A 4136-nucleotide genomic window follows, 5' to 3' on the forward strand; every position below is an offset into this window, starting at 1 on the left:
AGTGTGAAGCCGCGGGTTCGAGTCCCGCCGCGGGAGGGTCGAGGCGGCTCAGGGTGGGGGTACAATTGCAACGCCACCCCCCGCCTCCAAGGGAGTGTCCCTACCTTGGGAACAAGCCCTGATCACACCGGGTCACAGCCCACCACCGTAAGCTCAGGGCTGGGGGGAAAAAAAACCAACAACCAACCAACCCAAAGCAAACTCCACACAAGAAAACCAAAGCCATAGTGAGCCAGTTGGATCCGGTTTTTCCAAAAAAGGAAAGAGTTAAAGAGGAGTTAGTCAGTGGCACGAGCAAAGTTACAGGAACAGGCTCAGGAATGAGTCAGTAAGGAGGAAAGCAGGAACGAGGTCATTGGCTTTGTAGTGTTGGAGAAAACAGGGCTCCTGCCACCCCAGGGTGGTGGTCACTGTGCCTGAACCTGCTTTGCTCAGCCCCAGAAAGGCCCAGGCACAAGCAGGCAGCACCCACACAGCAAGTGAGGGTGGTGCAGCTCTTCCAAAGCACCAAGATGCACCTTGGACACCCCACTTCAAACCAGCACCCCTTTGTACAGCTCTGAGATGAATGGCAGCAGCTCATGCATTGCAACCTAAGCAGAGGGGATAAAAATAAACAGAAGGTGAAGGGTACGGACTCATCCCAGCTTCCCATGAAGGAACATGTCCACTGGAGTAGGGGTGCACAAGTGATGGAAAGTCAAGAGGTTCCAGAAAGTCTGGACCTGGCTGTAATTCCTTGTGCTGCCAGGCTGAGGCTGCAGGAGGGCAGGGAGTGCTGGGAGATGCCTTTTTCCCAACGTTTTTGAAGGTGGTGAAAGAAAAACCTCTCCACCTCCCATCCCCTCTCCTCTGCTGCTTCTCTTAGGGTGTTGATCCCACCATCCACGTGCTGCCCAGGTGCCCACCCATGGGTGGTCTGCAGGAGGCCAGCACTGAATAGCCACCCAAGCAAAACACTGTTTCTGAGAAGCCTTCACACAGCTGACCACTGAGGTTTGCTTCCCATATTTCAAATTTTTAAAAAAAGAGAAAAACAAAGCTGGGTTTTCCACTGCATCTCCTCCCCACCAGCACCTTCACAGCAGATGCTCCGTGTTCTCCTTGTGCCACCAGCAAACACACAACAGGTAGCCCAGGGCTTGGCTGTCAGGGGGTGGAATCAAAGCATTGAAGAAGAAATCCTGGTCAAATTCAGGAGCAGGAGCTCAGCCAGGCTCTGCTCTAAGCAGAAAGGCTCAGCAGCTCTCCTCAGGTCCCTGAGCTGTCAAAGCAGCCCAGATTTTAATGTACATGGTGTGGAGCAAGCCCCAGGGAAATCAGCTTTCCCTTGAAGTCAGCTGCACGTTGCTCCACTTGTTATTCATGCCTCACTTGCATTTTTCTTTTTAATAAATAATAAAAAAGAATCCAGACATGGTGACATCTTAATATGCTGAGAACCACCGAGGTGCTGCCAGTTCCTCCCCTCCCTTCCAGCCCTCTGACACCTCTTTATTGGCTCAAAAAGATAAATTAGCCTTTCCTCTCCCAGGAGCACGGGTTGATCCTCCAGCAGCAGCCACCCACAGCACTCCAGCTCACCACAGAGGTGCAGGTATAGATGGTAACATCCATCAGGAGCCTACTTGGGAAAGGAAATTCCTAGCTGGAAATCTTGCTTGCCCCTTCTCACAGGGCAAGAAGCACAACCCAGCACCCATTTTTAACTGGGCACAAGGGTCACACACACTCCTGGGTGAGGATGCTGGAAGGAACACGGGTAGGTGCAGAACTGCTGGGCTTTGCAGGAACTCATCCCTTTGCTCTTTAAAATAACAACTGGTTTGGTAGGTCTGTGTCTCTGAGCTTAAAGTACAGCCCTGAATAACTGGGAGGGCAGAGCAGAGGTGCCAAGGGGCAGTGGGACTGTGCAGCAGACATGGTGGGTGCTTTCTGGCCAGCCTGGGTGGCTGTGGTGACACCCCCAGGGTGAGGAGGGGGGTCCCAGGGTGCAGGGACAGAGCAGCCTAAATCCCAGCTGGCCAGAAAGTCCCACCACAGCACCTGCAGGAGAGCAAGCACGGGCACAGCTGGAGTCACCTCCCCTCAAGCCCCAGCCCTCTGCTTCCCCAGGAGCAGGGAAATACCCCCCCATGAACCTGCCAGCTCCTGCCTGGACCCCCAGAGGGGCTGCTTCCCTGTCAGACCACAGCTCTCCTCCCACCTGCCAAGGTGAGTGAAGGAAAAAACAGAAGGCAGAAAAAAAAAACAACCCAAGGATTTGTTGCCCTCCCAAAAGTGAGCACCTTGAGGGCAACATCCATCCCCATCTCCCTCAGGTACATCCCTCCCTGGCTGCCTCCTCACCTGGCTGGAGATCCAGCTCCAAGGGTGGGTTTGGGGGATTTTTTAGCTCAGCTGAGACAGGGGTTATGAAAATTCCTGCCTCCCTCCCAGCACTTATTCTGCTCCCAGCACGACCAGCACCAGCCCAGGCACCCAGGGATGTGTCTGCCTGAGACAACCTGGGTTCTCTGCTACCAGAGGCTTATGAGGGCCTCACATTTTGGGATGGGATCAGCAGCTGGGGGGAATTACTGGGGTTTTACTTCATTTTCCTCAGTTCCACACATCCGTGGGGGGATGTCAGCAGGGACGAGCTGGGCTTTGCAACCAGGCCAAGTCAGAATAAAGGGGGAAATCTCCAAAAGCCACCAGAAGGGACCAAAAAGCCACCAGGGCTTGCAGGCTGGGGGAGCAGCAGCAGCTCCCAGCGGGGACGAGCTGCCCTCTCCCGATCGGTTTGCACAGCGACACAGATCCCGGCTGGAGAGAAAATCTGCCTGGAAAAAATGCTCTGCAAGCAGCTCCAGTGCAGGCAGGGCTGGGGCAGGGAGATTTGCCATCCAGCTTTGAAGTTGCTCTTCTTTTTGTTCTTTTTCTGGAGGTGCATTTATCTCTGAAAACGCTTCGGCTCTGCAGTGAGAAATGTTCCCAACCAGCAGCTCCTCTGGCTGCAGAGGAAGGGGAGGCTTTCCTGGTGCTCCTGGGGAACGTGCTGGGATGGGATGCTCCGGGAAAGATGGATGCCAGCTCTCCCGGGAAGGGTTTATCCCAGCTCCCCGGGAGGATTTATCCCAGGTCCCTGAGAGGATTTATCCCAGCTCCCTGGGACGGATGTTTTTCCTGGTGCTCCTGGGGCACGTGCTGGGATGGGATGCTCCAGGAAGGATGGATCCCAGCTCCCCGGGAGGATTTATCCCAGCTCCCTGGGACGGATGTATCCCAGCTCTCCTGGCAGGATTTATCCCAGCTCCCCAGGAAGGATGTATCCCAGCTCTTCCAGGAGGATTTATCCCAACTCTCCTGGGAGGATTTATCCCAACTCTCCCGGGAGGATTTATCCCAAGTCTCCCAGGAGGATTTATCCCAACTCTCCTGGGAGGATGTATCCCACAACCAAGGGCTTTCATGCCCTGGCACCCAGCTGGGGCAGAGCGATGCTCTGGCAGTGCTGAGCCTGGTCCTTCCCAGGGGAAGGCTCCACTTTTCCCCTGTTCAGCACTTCTCCCCTCCTCGGGAAGCCCTGCCAGGATGTTTGCAATCACCCAGGAACCCTCCGGAGCAGCAGCCAAGGTTCCCAGGGGCAGAATGTGCAGTGCCAGCAGCCTGGGCTGCTCTGCCTGCCTGTGCTGCAGCCCAGGGGCTGCCGGGGCAGGAGGGGAGAACCTCAACGAGGAGGTTACCTGCACACCAAGCCTCCAGTGGCTCCTAAGCCTCATCCAGAGACCCTGCATGGCCCCAGGAGAGCATCCTCCTCCCCGCTGGCCCCAGGCCGTGCTGAGCTCACAGCCTGTCGAGGGTTGAGGGTTTCTGAGGTGGTCCTGTGCTTGGCCAGGGGAAAAGGAGGTGATGGGCACCCAGCAGACCCACTGGGAGGCTTGGGCAGGTGCTTGGCTCCACCAGGACCACGGTGGTCACCAGAGTCCCTTCCCACCTCCCCAGGACAGGAGCCAGCACAGCCCCTACCTTCACCCCAGCCCCTGAGGGGCATTTCCTGGGCTGGGGGGAGGCAGGGGCAGGAGAGGAGGGCTGGATGGGGGAGGACTAAGGGTTCCCAGGAAGAAAAGGGAGCAGCAGAGGAAGGTGGCTGG

The sequence above is a fragment of the Chaetura pelagica genome, unplaced genomic scaffold (genome assembly GCF_000747805.2).
Source record: "Chaetura pelagica isolate M959 unplaced genomic scaffold, ChaPel_1.0 scaffold449, whole genome shotgun sequence".
Classification (NCBI taxonomy): domain Eukaryota; kingdom Metazoa; phylum Chordata; class Aves; order Apodiformes; family Apodidae; genus Chaetura; species Chaetura pelagica.